The sequence below is a fragment of the Passer domesticus genome, chromosome 10 (assembly GCF_036417665.1).
Source record: "Passer domesticus isolate bPasDom1 chromosome 10, bPasDom1.hap1, whole genome shotgun sequence".
NCBI classification, from domain to species: Eukaryota; Metazoa; Chordata; class Aves; order Passeriformes; family Passeridae; genus Passer; species Passer domesticus.
The window spans coordinates 31,758,015-31,773,206 of record NC_087483.1 but is presented as its reverse complement, the minus strand read 5'-3'; the positions used below and the strand labels follow the sequence as shown (position 1 = coordinate 31,773,206).

The 15,192-nt window shown below is 45.1% G+C and overlaps 1 protein-coding gene across 4 annotated transcripts in view; it reads right to left on the bottom strand.

The window, feature by feature from the left end:
• GLI2 (GLI family zinc finger 2) overlaps window positions 1-15,192 on the bottom strand; it is a 205,533-nt gene that overhangs the window by 87,060 nt on the left and 103,281 nt on the right. The gene's annotated exons all lie outside the window — the stretch shown is intronic.

Genomic DNA, 15,192 nt, shown 5'->3' with positions numbered 1-15,192 from the left:
TTGTATGATGTTAGGATAAACTCCTGCACACCTTTACTTACTGGAACATAAAAAAATACAAGTAACTATCAGTTGTCATTACTACAGCTAAACTAGGGGATATTCAAAAACAATGCTATCTTCCTGGCAATTATCACCACAATAAAAGACAGAGGGACAGTTGCTCTGAAAAGGATGGCCCTTCCTTGATTCAAGTAAGTAATTTAGAAAATTGAGATCTTTTAAACAAAAAAGTTTGGGAAAAGTGTATTGCAGTTAAGAGCAAAGCAGACAACAGCACACTAACAGCCTGACATAAAGTCTATTGAAATCAATGGGAGTCTTTCCACCAACTTCATTGAGGTTTGGATCAAATCCTCCAGGAGAATGAGCTATTCTGCAATATCTATTATTACGCACTGTTTTGTCCTGGTAATTAGATGCCGGGAGAGCGCAGTGCGATTGTTTAAGGCACTGATCACTCACCCATGGAGACCCGTGTTCAGAGCCTGGGTGGGTTGAACTCAGAGGGGCTGCAGATTCCCACTGGCGCCTGTCTGCATTCCCAGCCCCACTGCTGCTCCCAGGTAGACAAGACAGGAAAAGGCAAGAGAAAGCGAAGGTCAGGGCTGAGCTGGTAGAAATGTGGTGAGCCCCTGCCCAAAAATACCTGGTTCCTGCCCTTCCTCCAGCTCCTCAACTTTCCCCATGCACCATCACGCACGCATAATATTTTCAAAGAAGTGGACAGCCAGCAGGTCTCAGGTCTGCACAAAGCAGCTCTGTACAGCCCCAGGCATTTTGCACAGTGCACTGAGCGTCACCAGCATTACTGACTGTGCAGGGAACACGACTCTGTGTTTGCATCTTGTTTCTAAGGTAAAACATACTGCTCCTTGGAGGATGGGTTTGAGGGAAGGACTGCAAGTCCCCTGCAACCAAAATACAAACAGAAGGGGTAAACCACGCAGAAAGGACTCCTAGCATGAAGCCATACATTTGGATCACTATGAATACAGGACTCCATGCCATTAACAGCCAAGAAAGAAGACAGTACATCCTGAATTCTCGGAGACCAGCATCGCCAAGCTCTGCCTCTGCAATGAGGCTCAATGCAGAGAGTGAGCAAAACTGTGCTCATCAGTTAAAAAAAAGAAACCAGGCAACTAAGGAAGTTCAGCAGGTTGTGGCTGGGATGAAGACAGCACTACAGGTTGCTAGTTCACAGTCTCTTCCCATGGAAGACCTGCAAGCCACCAGGTAACACAGAGAGGATGCAGGTGACAACGATCAAACACATTCCCTTGCACAGTTCAAAGCCTATCTGTGGCACTGCTTGCTGTAGGATGGTGCTCACACTAAAAAGATGTATCATTTCACAAAATGACTACAAATTCACGGAAGAAAAAATCCTGTGATGCCACCTGGAAATCAGCTGGTCCTTGAACTGCAACACTTGCGAGGCTGTGAGAACACCACCGGGAAGCTGCTTCCACACCTGCACTGCAACTGAGCGCTCCTGCGTCTCTGAAGCTGGAGTCAGAGGCAGACAGACCTTGACCTCGACCTAAGCTGCTGCTGCTGCTGCTCCTGAGCTAAGTTTCATGGATACCCTTCCCTGAGACAGCCTGACAGCAGTGGGGAGGCTGGGAAGTGACCAGCCTGGCATTAATGGCAATGCCTGCTTGTGTCAGGTCTTCCTTACCCACAATGTCTTCTGTGCAGCTAAACATCTGAACTCGTCTACAGCTGCCAGTATTTCCATCAGTGGGGAAAAAAAACAGGTGAGGAATATTTCCAAATGCCTGCAACCAGAGATCCTTCCCTTTTGCTATTTTCTGTGTTAAGGATGGCTTCTTGCAATCCCAGCTCCTAACCCCAAACTATCTTTTGGTCTGGGAGCTGGCTCTTCTGCATCAGCAAGAGGTTACACTTCAATCCCAGATATTTTGGCAGAGCTGATGGTCTCAGATGTGCCACTAGCTCAGATGCAGAGCAGTTATCATGCACCACGCTCCACCTAGAACGCCTGGCTATCTCTCTTCCACTGCTGGGTCTCAAAAGGCCAGGATACCAACTCTTGCCTTCGCCACTCCCCATCTCAGATGTTACAGATTATTACTAAGACATGGTAGAAACAGCCTACAAGAACAATTAAAACAACTGAATTAACAGAATGTGTTTGGATGAGCTTTGGTCATGTCAGTGTGGAAATCCCCCCACTGGCAGTGGACTAGGATGGATCCAACAGGGGGAACACAGGGCCTGGTGTGGAGCAGTGCCGCAGAAGTGAGCCCCATGCAGTTGAAAGCGAGGCCTCCCTCCCTGTGCCGCTCCGACATCTTAGAGATCTGCAAAAGCTATGTGCAGTGAGAGGCTTACTTGTAAAACATAAATGAATACCAGCTGTCCGGGCAGGCTCAGAGGGCAGCCTCCCTCCTTGGATGGGCTGTGGTCCCTGGGGAAGCCAGCCGGGCTGGCAGGACGTGCCTTGTCTCTCCATCCCAGGGAGACACACAGGCAGTGGTGTGGTGAAAGGGCGGCAGTGTTTTCCTCCTGAGGTGTCGCTTGGTAAGCAAACTAACTGCTTTTTCCCCTCAGAGGGGAAAACATAGTTTTTTTATCATCCCTGATTTTTTTAAAAATACATTTCTTTTTAACCTTGAAAACAAATCCCATGTTATGTTACCCAAGAAGAAAGTCTGAGTCTTCTTCACTGCCCCAGAGACCTGCCCTGGAGCACTCATCCACTGCTCTCCTTCAAGCACAAGCACATTCCTGCCCTGATGCTGGGCTCCAGCAGGGTCTGCCTCTGCATATCCCAGGGCTCCAGCTGGGTTCCTCTGCCCGTTTCTTTTTTTTTAAATTTACCTTGGAAATAATATTTCCTGGCAACATATTAATGCCCTTTTCAAGGCTCAAAAGAAAATCCAAACAGCAGCACAGACCAGAAGCCAAGCGTCTGAGCAGGGAGAATGGTACCTGCTTTATACCTAAATATTTATAATTTGCTAATGCTGCCGTTAATACTTAGTTTTATTTTACTTATATGTTTTATCTGTTTAAATAGTTACTTGGCCTTCCCCATGTTAAAACATCAGGGACTTTGGCCACTGTTTCACTCTTCTCACACTGACCCAACAGACCTGACTTTGATTTGTAGGTTTTTTTTCACTTCATATGAACAAATGCAAACATGCAAAAGACAGCACTCTTTGCTCTTGCTGCACCTCAAGACTTTCACAATGACAGTATGGTGGGACACCAGGCTTTCCCAGCTTCCCAAAGGCAAAACAAAGCCCATCCATGTCAAGGACAGCATCCCAGACTCAGCAGCTCTGGGCACTGGGGTAACACAGCCACAGAAGTACACTGCAGTAAGGGTGCAAGGGCAATGTTCAAGTGCTGGCTTTAAGCATTTGCCTGCTGGGAGTTTTAACCTCCAAAATTATTTGCAGGTGTAAATGGCAGCTTGCAACCCTCTAAGCCCCGTGTTGAGTGAGAGCTGAATCCTGATGCACCTGAAGTTTTTTGCACGGGAAGGAATCAGAATAGGACTGAGGCAGGTCTGAATGGTTGGCTGGAATCAGCAGCCACAAGCCAACTTGAGCGAGTGTTGCTCTGGGGCAGAGCACGGCCGTGTGTAGTTTGGAGTTGGTGTGATTGGTTTGGTGCAGCTGCTGGCTGGGCCAGTGGCCCTGGGGGAGGCAGGAGGCCAGCAGCCAGTGCCCAGCCAAGGCAACAGCCTGCCAGCCCCAGAGGAGCTGCAGGGCTCACTGCCACTTCCATCCCCTGGCAGCAGAGACCTCAACAACTTGTCTCACTTGTGTCCTCAAACCATGGTGAACCTGAGGTATCAGGAATGCTAATCGCTGCTCAGCTGAACATTTCCCTGTAATAACCTTTAATGACTCTGTAATTACTCTTTAAACCATTGACTTTGCAATCATTTTTTAATTCCCCTTTGCCACATCTCTCCCTGTGCTACCAAGCTGGAAGGCTGAACTGTAAGTGAATATTAGCCCGCTAAGGCGAGGGCTGTACCACTGCAGCTGTGCTTAATGCGAGGGCTTTGAAAGAGTTTGGCGGGCAGGGGGAGGGGAGGGAGGAAACAAAAAGCACAGCAAGATTTTCCCCAAATTGGTTTCCCTCAAAACAAAGCCCTACCACTTTGCTAAGCTGCTTTGGGGAGCGTTTGGAAAAAGCAGGGATTCCTTAGCAACTTGCTCCGCTAACTCTGCAAATAGACTCCTGTGCTGCGAGCACTGATTTTCAGCTGAAACAAATACTAGAAACTACACAGTGATAATTCGGGGGGAAGGCAAGTCCCTCGCTGAATGAACTCAACTGAATCTGCCCCACTGGAAACCAGTATTTTGGCGGAGGGGGGATACAGAAGCAGTAAAAGAAACTTGAGTGTCCAAGACTCAGCGTGAAGCCAGCACAAAGCAGGCAGGAACGGGCAATTTCTTTTCAAGCCTTCGCCTCCAGGAACAATGGCCCTATTGCAACCACCCTTTGCTTTTCTTCCCGTGATTAACATGCAGCCCATGTGGGAAGAATGGGAATTTATTCTGCAGTTGAGATTCCAGAGGTGCTATCGGGTCAGGTGGCTAATCGTTAAATCAAACTGCTGTCATCTTCATTCAGGTCCTGTCACCCGGGGCCACATTATTACTTGGGTTTATGCAAAATAAACAGCTTTGCTAAACATTCCTCTAAAAGAGGGTCAAATAAAGAAGGGAAGGAGGAGATACACCACCAACATCCAGTAAATCCTGCATTCCCTCCCACCCCTGCTCCAGCTCTGTCCTGGACTGATTAGATGGGGATGGGGGAAGGAAGGTTTTCAAGTTTTTAAGCTTTTGTTTTTATCAGCATGCCATTTTTCTCTTTTCTAATTCCACTCAAGGCTCCTTAGTGAGTACTGTTAACTTATTCTTGTCTGGGTCTGGCTAATTCAGTTTCTTTCTTGAACTACATAGACTTACAATTCTGTATTTTCTATAGGTGAACTCAGCCATAAGAAATCTCTTATAACTCCTCCATAAAAGACAATCTCTCAGAGGTTTCCTTCAAGACACATACAGAGATGCTTAATGCAAGGCACTCAGAAGGAATGTTAATTGCAGTACTGCACACACACATTTTTGGATCAGTGGATTATTTGGAAATCCTGGGCTTGCTGCCGTAACAGGTAGCTGAGAAGAGAAGGTCTACTGAAGTGTTTCCAGTTATTAGTGGACCAAAGCCTTGTGAGGGAGAAAATGTACTGACTAGCTTAGCTAGCATGGTGTGCCAGAGGGAAAACAGCGTGGGATTTTGCAGCAAGAAGAGAAACAGCATCTCCAACCTCTCTTGCATCACTCTCCTTACAGCTCTGCTTCAGAACCCATTTTCAAGGACAACAAATGCATGGATCCAAATACTGCCTCATCCCAGTTCCTCCGGAGCACCAGTCAAGGACAATTCACAGACTGTCCCAGCATCATGCTCATGAGATACAAAGTCCTGGCCAATCTGCACAGCAGCCTGATGTCCCAAAAATAGCCAGACGAAATGTATGACTGTCAATGCCAAAGAGCAGAACTATTGTCCCAGATAAAGGAGCAGAATGATACCCATTTAAAGTGAGGCACTCTGCTGTTCCAGTTCCTTCAGACTAACAGCAGTCAAAAAACTCAAACAAACAAATAAAAACCAAAGCAAACAAAAAAACCCCAATGAACCCAAAAACTACACACCAAGAATAAAAAGGAAAAAAACCCCAAAACACACAAAAAACCCTAACCAAAAATCCCCAAATCCCACCCTCATGATTAACATTCGTCTGCCTTGAAAGGAACTTTTAAAATATGTTTTTGTTCTCTGTGGCTTGTTGATCCCCGGCAAAAAGTCAAAACTGGGATTAAAACTGGAGGGCTGTAGCCAGGAGACTGTCACTTCTAGTTTCTCTTCCCTCAAGGATTAAGAAGTTACTTTTAATTAATGTTGTTTCAAGATGTCAGGCCTGGCGCGGCTGCCCCCAGCGCTGTTTCCAAAGGCTGTGTGAGCAAGGCAAGCGTGCTTCAGGCTCTTCCCACACTTCCCACAATCTGCCCTTAGTGGCACACGCTCCCCCAGGCTGGCACACATCAGCTGTCCTGGGGTGTGATGTGCCCATGAAGCTGGGGCAGGGTGCCCACGTGGTGGGCTTGGGTGGGCAAGGGCAGGTAAACTTCAGCTTTGAAATACGCTCACACAGCACGGCTGTGCGCAGGATGAGCTCCAGCGTCTTTTACAAAAATATTTTCATTGCCTGGGCTCCCTGGGGGAGGTATTGATCCTGCCCGAGCACCAAAAGCCTGTTTCATGTATGAAGAAATCCCCTTCTAGCCCAAACATCAAAACATCTAAGCATGAGTCCAGCTTTACAGAATTATGCCTGGTTATTCCTGGACTGTACACAAATTGGATGCTAAACACACACCGGGGCGTATGACTAACACATGTCGCTTCCTTCCTGCATGCTCTGGCAGCGAGTTCAATTGAAACAGGACTGTCTGAAAAATCCTGCCCCAAAAGGTCAGACACAGAGTGTCTCGGTTCTTCTGGTGTTTCACAGAGAATCTGGTATGAGGGAAAATTACGGCAAGCAAAAACTGGAGCACAAATGTGACCACAGCCCTGACCTCTGATTGAAAATGCCTCATTGCTCGTTCAACCACAGGCAGACAGACATGATTTAATCCAACTTTTTCAATCCCTTTGCTGCATGGAGCTCACTCGCACTTTTGCTGCTCCTCGGGGGTATAAAACTTTTTTTATCCACCCACGGTAGCCAAGGTACATACGCCACAACCACCAACTATGAATTTATTCAAGGTGTGCTTAGAAATTGGCAGGGCTAACCAAATGTGGAACAGTTTAAGATGCCCTGGAACATTTTTACATCACATGTCCAAGGAATCATGTATCTGTTGAGGCATTTGGGGAGGAGATAGTGCCAAAAGTGCTGGAGAGCGCTCCAAACAAAGATTTGTGTCAAGTGGAAAGACCCCACTCCCCAGAAGGATGGGCAGACCCAAATCTTGAACTGCACTTCCCACCACCAAACTCAAAACTCAGTGTGTGGTGAATGGAGAGGTTCCACTGCTCACAGCCAGGGCAGCTGCCAGGAATTCTTCCCTGTCATGGCTGGGCCAGCATCTCCCTGGCACGTGGGACCACAAGGCTTTGAGGGCAAGGTGAACACCTGGTGCATATCGGCCCAGACTGCCTCCATTGCTCCTGTACATGACACGAGAAGCACCACTAGTGCTTCACAGATAAAAACATGAATAATCTGGTCACCTTTCACCTTTGCATCTTCTCCCCAGTGGAGGAATCAACAGTGATAGCTATTGGAGCAACCCATTTCCCATCCTTCAGCAATGGGAAGCAAAAGAGCCAAATCTCACTAAGTGCTCATGAGAGGCAGGAATTAAAACCAAACAATGAATGGAAAGACTGAAAAGCACCAGCATGAGATTCTGGTGGCCCAAGAACAAGAGATTTGAGTGCTCTGTGAATAAAGACCACTATAAAGTGTTTGCCATTAAAAACTTCCACAAAATTATATTTTTGCTCCATTTTGCAGGGATTGTAGATCACAGGAAATAAGCCATATAACTTGTCACGCATATAAGCCCATCCATTTGCAAGCAACTGACAGCAAGCAAAGAGCAAATTAATACAATTAAAGCAAGTAAGTAAGCAAACCCCTCATTGCTCTGAGATAGGCGGCACAAGAAAACTTACCTCTGTGCATAATATAGAAATGTTCATCAGCTTTGGATCACCTCCAGTGAACAGGAGGATTGGAACCATGTGACCACTGTTTTAAGAAAGAGAAAAGGCAAGAGGGGGAGGGAAACCAGAGAGAGGAAGAGTGCAATAGTGATCCCATTCATCTATAGATTGTTGAGGGTCGACATAATGAGTCTTGCAAACTGGACCAAGCAGCTCTGCAAGGCATTATTGCTAGTAAATAAATCACTTAGCAGGAGAAGAAAATGCATGTATAAATCTTCTGTGCTGGTAGCAGACATGTTTCACTAGCAACTACCTTCTGAATAACACGCCGAGAAAGCCAATAGAGAGAGTTTGTGAATGCATGTCCAAAGCTTCTTAGCAAACTGTCATATTGATCTAGCACAGCCTAAGGAAGCCTAAGAAGACTCAAGGAGTTTGGGCAAATGCTTGTATTAGTGTTCCTTTCCTCTTAAGAGTTTGCTGAGACGGCACTTCAGTGTTTCCCAAGTAGTGCACCTCCGACCCTGGCAATCCATCAAGTGAATGCAAATTGCGGACCAGACAAAACCAGGCAAACAGCAATGCTGCTTAATAATAATGTACTCCCAAAGAGAAGGACTTCCTCTACAATGATTGCTGTGTACACATTTAAACTAAACACCCAAACTTCTTATTAGCCTCATCATGATTTGTGTTTTTGTTCCCTTTGAAATGCTCCAAAGTAAATGGTACAAGTTTACTCAAGGCTAACCTCAAACAGTAGGCTTTCTGAACTGTGCAAACGAACAAAAGTTGGGCTATATATAGATGGCCCACATTTATTATAAGGCCCTTTTGAAAACCAACACCCAGCAAAGTAGAGCTAAGGAGCATGTTTGAAAAGAAAATAATCTCAGTAATCACCACTCTCTTTGCATTTGGCCTGACCGGCCCTAATTTGGTGGGGATTGTCCAGGACAATGCCCAGGGGCAGCTTCCCTAAAGTCCATCTCCAGCCATATAATTAGCAGGAGTCAGCTCAAGTTAGAAGAGCAGTAGCAGTTTTCCTTCTGATCTGCACAAGGTGTTCCTGCTGCCAATACCATTTCTCAGAGCCTTTCACATTCAGGGGATGAAAAAAAACCAAAGGAAAAAAAAGACAGATCCAGAATGATTATTTATTCACTGCATGTTAAACACTGAAAGTGGTCCCATGAGCACGGGGTAGCCCAAAATATCACAGATCCAGGGCTGACCTTCTGCCAAAGCATTTTTGATGCAGCTCTTAAGAAATGTGGTTATCACAGTGTTTGTTTTAAAGTCCTGTTAATGAATCAGGCAGATCTACTCTGAGAAACTCACTAAATTATATTTAACCTTGTTAATTTAACTCAAGAATTAATGCGTATATTCTAATGAGCTTTCTATTTGTAGTTTTTCACTTGTATTTGCAAAATCTCTTCTATGCAATGGAAGCTTTCCTATCTGTTACAATGGGAACATTCCCAAAGTATCTAAGTGCTTAGGTTTGGCTTGACTTGGACCATCGCTACTACATTTTTTAGCTTAGAAAAGAAAAACACTGCCACACACATGCTCAGATTTGTCATGGGTTCACAGGATACATGAACACACAGAAGGAGAAAAGAGCGTGTGCTGGCTGACACAGACTGGCTGTGGTGCCCCTTGTTGGAAGGGATCAAAATCACTTTTCCATGGAGTCAGGCCAAACCCACTTATGAGTCACTGCCTTCAAAGACCCATTGTAAAATGTGTGCAGGAGTCCTCTAAGGCCACTGAGACTGGAGCTGCAATAGCAAGTTGCCTCTTGTAAAAAAACTACACATACCCTCAAAATGCACTAAAAATCAATCAGCAGATCAACTAATAATCACACAGAGTCAGGTTTCACTGACCATATTCTCAGCCATTTGGAGCTTATTCTGGAGCACTCCAGAAACCTTCAGCGGTGAGCACTGACACTACAGTAAAGTGCCTGTAAAGTGCTGCCTGCTGGCACTTACACACATGAAGGTACAAAAATACTGACTCCAATATGAAGCAAGACTGCCATGCAGCAGACACAGAACTGTCACTCTGAGGTGACAGCCAAAGGCATGGTGATGTACTCCACTGAAGCCCCTGTTTAAGCATAGTCTGGGTATGATTGCTCCATCCTGAGCAGTCGGCAATACAAATTCACTGTCAGCATCACTGGAGCCAGACATCATAACAGTACTGCAGGAGCTATGCCAGAACCAAGAAAAAACCAGAAATTTGGCTTCTTAAGATGATGAGAACTGATTCCCAAACAGTTGGGCCAAAAGCATCAGAGCTGATTATGAAATAACAGGGCTTTGCCCAAGCAGATCCTGATGGTGGGTTTCACGTAATTTCTGCTTGTCGTTCCATTATGAAATGGAATTGGCAACCCAATGGTTACTTTGGGAAATAAACAGTATTCTGGAATAAACTATGGCCAAAATGGCCATCATCCCTCAAGCACAAGACAGAGCAGAGGAAAGAAGAGAACAGCAATGGCTTTGCAACTGGCCATCACTTCAGTCAACTCCAGCGTCAGGGAGCTTCCTTGGGACGCGGCCACCAGTCTGGGATACTCCAGAAACTCCTCAGTACATGAGCTGGGCCTGTGCTAGTGAACAAGTTATTATGTTGTTATTTGGGATGGGCCAACATTCTTCTGGCCTTGACTTAAAGGGGGGAAATGTGTTTACATATCTTTGCTGCTGCTGAAGTGTCTGAATACCACAGTTCCCAAGCAGGAAGCCATTGATGACGGGTGTGTGAAAAATAGAAAATAGCCTGTTTATGGTGCACCATTCAGTACTACCAGGAGCACAGTATCCAAATTGTCTGGGTGAGAGCCTTTAGGGCAAGCCACACTCCAAATCTCTACCCTCTTATGAGCAGGTTGAAGAGGGTGTAATGAGCCTCAACACACTCAGAGAATTATTTCAAGAGCATTTTAAGAGATTTTGAAAGTCCAGTTTGAGACTCTGTGCTGCTTTCAGACAGCTTGTGTCTCATGCTGGTGAAACATTCAGCATTCATGCTTCAAGCCTGAAAACCTATAATCACAGATCCATAGACTGTTTTGTGCTGGAAGAAACCTTCAAAGATCAACTAATCCAGCACCTCTCCCATCTTTACTAGATCAGGTTGCACAAAGCCCCATCCAACCTGGCCTTGGACATTTTCACTGATTGGGCATCCACAGCTCCAGGCAACTTGCTCCAGTGCCTCACCACCCCATAGTACAATATTTTCTCCTAATGCTCATTCTAAACATACTCTCTTTCAGTTTAAAATGACTACAACCTGTCCTTGCAAGAAAGTCTTTCTCCATCTTTTTTGTAAGCCCCCTTTAAGTATTTAATGGCTGTGAATGAGGTCTTCCCTGAGCCTTCTCTTCTGCAGGCTGAACACCCCAAACTCTCTCAGCCTGCCTTACAGGAGAGGTGCTGCAGCCCTCTGGTCACTTTTGTGGCCTCCTCTGTGCTCCCCTGTGCTGGGGGCCCCAGAGCTGGATGCAGCACTCCAGGTGGGGTCTTACAAGGGTAGAGCAGAGGGACAGATCACCCCTCTAAACCTGCCAGCCAAACTTCTTGTTGTGCAGGTTTGGTCCAAAAGGAGGCCAAGGATGTGATTTTCACTTGTGAGTTTGTCCCTGCTTGCCTTGGGCCTATTGCAAAAGCTCTGTCTGAACAATTAAACATTCTGGGCTTGACAAGAATTCGCCAATCTTCTGTGAGAGGGAGATTAAAATGTTTGCACAAATTAGAAACTAAATTCTATCTCTTCCCACATCTCGAAGTTTTAATTTTTGCAAACACACTAATGCATGGTTGCACTTAAGGCTCACACAAATTAGATCTACAATACAAATTACAGTGCATTCTTTAAGAGTTAGTCTCTTTCTCAATACGAACTAGCTGTTCTGTAACTAAGAGACAATCTCCTCCTTTTTCTCTCTCCCTCTTGTTTTGTTTTAGGTCACTGACTAGAAGTAATGTCTGTGCAGAGTTACCATAATAATTTCCTATACATCTGAGAAACCCAAGTCATAAACTAAATCCAAAACAAGGAAATAAACAAACAAAAAAGAACCACCAAAGGAAGTGAAACATTAATGTTACTGGTTTTCATCTGTGTTTGAGAAGAGGTGCTGAGGACAGTACCTTAGTGGGCTTACTGAGCTTAGGAAGAGAAGTGAGTGAGTAAGAACTGAGACAGTGCAACAAGGCCATAAAACCCAGGAAAGACCAAGAATTCCTTCTGCTGAGTGATTCAGCTTTTCACGAGGGCACTTGCACACACGCACCAACCTCCAGCACCTTTCAGGTCTGAGACACCAACCCACCTCACTTGGGTGTGCACAGACATAAGCAAAGTCACAGCCAAATCACCATCCTCACTGCGGCTGTGTATGTTCATATCTACTAAGCTGCTCCTTCAGCTGACTCCAAGGGAACCACCAATGCTTTCACATTTTTACAGTGATTGTAAAAATTCCCACTGAGCAGAGCGTGGACTGGGCAGATCCCTTTCCAGGTGCTTTCAGGGCTGCAGGTACCCAGCCACTGATGGGGTACCTTGGCTATGGTCAGCAGAAGCCATCTGCCTTCCCAGACTTCCCAGAGAAGTGCCCAGGAGTGTAAGCGATGGTGTGGGTGACTTAACCAGCAAAGAAACTGGGTAGCTGCTCCAAGGGATACCTCCCCATCCCTGAAATTCAGCATCTTGATTCTGGAACAAGAGGTGACAAGTAAAACTGCAGAGGTGAGGACTGGAGATTTGCCTGAAAGACAACTGAAACCCACAGCAATGCAGGAAATGGGATAGTCTCTGGAAAATCAGCTAATGTAAAAGTTCATTTATACCACGAGTATACGAACAATGACTGAGCATCAGGAGTTACAGCTGAGTAAGGATTTCTGGGCTTGCCTCAGAAGAGCTAATCACTATAGAAGAAAAATCCACTTCACTTCATATATGCAAATTGAAGCTTACAAGAGCACATAACTCTCATTAAACCTTTCAACACACATGCTGTGTATTTCTGCCAGCACCTGATTGTATGTTAAAGTGCATTCAGTTTCAAACTATCAGTCTCTGGACCCCTACTACATGGCATGAATAGACAAAGCATGTAATTAGGGTCAAATTTCTATCTGATGGCCACTGAAGATATTTTGTTTGTTTTGGAAGGGGGGGGTAGAGGGGGGCAGGAGGGAAGAGTTTGGTTCAAAAACAATGTTTATTTTGAGCAGCCTGAGCAGAACTGCAAAGCATTTCAAGAGTAAAGAATATTTTCTTTGTTAAAATCTTCAAGCAAGCCTCATAGCAGCAAACTGATGAGAGGGTAACATTCCTCACTGCTAATTATAAGCAATGTATTAAATTTCATTCAACAGTAAAGCAGCATAGAAACACAATGAAAAAGCTACAGCACAGCTAAAATACCCCAAGTTGTTAATGAAAAGTAGCTGAAATAACATACTGGTTTGGTCAAATCTGTGAACATAAAAGATGCATTTATATTAGAGTGGCGCATGAAAAAAAAAAAAGATGACGACAATACTATTTCTGTGGAATACTAAATGATTAAAGCCAATAAAGATTTCTGTACAGCTGGGAGAAACTCCTTATGGTCTCAGCTCCTACGAAGTGTGCTGCATGAGCTCTGATAAGAGTCTCTGTATAAAGAAAAAAAGGTCCCTGACAGCAAAGATTCTCCTAAGAACGTATACACACAAACTCCTGTGAATCAGAAAGCCCCTAAATATACACCCCTAGTTCAGTTAAACCAAACAACTGGCTCAGTCTCTGGGCTAAAAGTTACCTTTATTGTCATTTAAAAAGCACAGCAATTTGTAATGAGAAAATACTGATCTTCGAGAGGTGAATGCAAACAAAGATTAAGAGGCAGCCCTGGCCTCTGGAAGCCCGGGAGCTCAGAGGGATGTTAGGAGGATAAGTATTTCAGAGCAAAGTACAAAGGCAGCGCCGCTCATCTCGCCCACAATTCAGTCTCTGAATAAATGCTGCTGTGCTGTCTCAGAGACATGCTGATTTCTAGCTCCTGCTTAATGGGACGACTTGTTACTACTCAACAGGAATACTTATAACAGAGTTTAGCTTCTTGAGATTTGAACTATTCAAGTTTAGATAGATTTCAAGATGTAGTTTGTCATGTTCTTTGTCCTTAGGATGCCACTCCAGACTGGCACCCATAATCTATTACTACACAAGGCACCGGCATGCAAATAAAATAATTTCTGCCAAACTGAGAGAGCTTTCATGATGATTGTATATTGATAAGAAAAAGCTGCATTCATCTGCAGTCATAGGACTTTACTCCACAACTGCTTAAACCTCACAAATGCTTAGTAAGGAAATTCATTTTCTTCTTTTTGTCTGACAGAGAAATAGCAATAATGTTTTTCCCTTCCCAAATTTGTCTGAAAGGTCTTTCCAGCTTGCCTTGGTAACTGGGAACACAATCCAAATTGTTCCCAATGCTCCTGTAGATCTAATATCACGTTGCAAATAGGTCCTAGTCCAATGCTTACTGAAGTCAACAGCTATAAACTGGTACACTAACAGCTTTCCAAGGCACTGCTAAAGCATGTACTCACAGAGTAATAACCTGGGGCCAAATAAAGAGCTAAATTTAGGAGTCCCAACACTTCCCAGTAACTCTGTTCCCACCACCAAACAACTCCAGATCTTGTATAGGAAAACAGTAAAAGGTGACCCCTTTTTGGAATGAGGAAGAGCAAAGATGCCACTGCAAGTACCAGGAACAGCGAGCAGCTGCCGAGCAGGGAGCCGCTGCTGGGCACTGCCAGGAACTGGCTGCTCGTGCTCAACGGGACAGCACAGGACAAACGGGGGCCCCACAGAGCAAGGAACAGGCTGCTTGCATGGGCCACCCCACACAGACCAAAAGCTGGTGTGACTCTCCCATGCTAGAGGTCACAAGCTGGTGCAGGCACCAGCTCCCCAGGCTTCCCACCATGCTGCCAGCATCCTTGGTTTCTCTCACCAAACACGCTCATCCCTGATTCCTTGACATGAACCACTGTGAGCAACCCTGTGCTATTTTCCAATGCTGCTGGACCTTTACAGGCTGCTGGCTACTTTAGCTGCAATCCACACACAACACAGGGGGAACAGAAGTACCAATACAGACCCGTCAGAAATGGATGTGCATTTAACTGTAAAATGACAGCTGCTTCACTGGAGCTAGGATTAGGGAGGTTACAATGTGACTAATTATAAAGTTAGCTTCAGCATGTGAAAACATGGCTCACAAAAGTTTAATGTCAGATTTTCTTAGTCTCTTGTATGAATTTTGGATGCTTTTTTCTCTGCAGCTGCCAAAATGCTCGCTGTTGACAAACTAGTCTAAGTGCTACCAAAGCATCTTTCATGAGC